Source organism: Penaeus monodon, chromosome 30, assembly GCF_015228065.2.
Source record: "Penaeus monodon isolate SGIC_2016 chromosome 30, NSTDA_Pmon_1, whole genome shotgun sequence".
Classification (NCBI taxonomy): domain Eukaryota; kingdom Metazoa; phylum Arthropoda; class Malacostraca; order Decapoda; family Penaeidae; genus Penaeus; species Penaeus monodon.
The window spans coordinates 9,698,908-9,699,161 of NC_051415.1; positions in this window are offsets into that span (position 1 = coordinate 9,698,908).

The window sequence follows — 254 nt, forward strand, 5'->3', positions numbered from 1 at the left end:
GGGAAAACCCGGGGGGGGGGGGGGGAAAAAAAAGGGGAGAAAGAAAAAAAGGGGGGGGAAAAAAAAGGGGAAAAGGGAGGGGGAAAAAGGGAAAGGAAAAAAAAAAAAAGGGGGAAAAAAAAAAAAAAGGGGGGGGAAAAAAAAAAAAAATGGGGGGGGGGAAAAAAAGGGGGGGGGGGGGGGAAAAATTTTTTGGGGGGGAAAAGGGGGAAAAAAAAAAAGGGGGGGGCCCAAAAAAAAGGGGGGGACGGGGG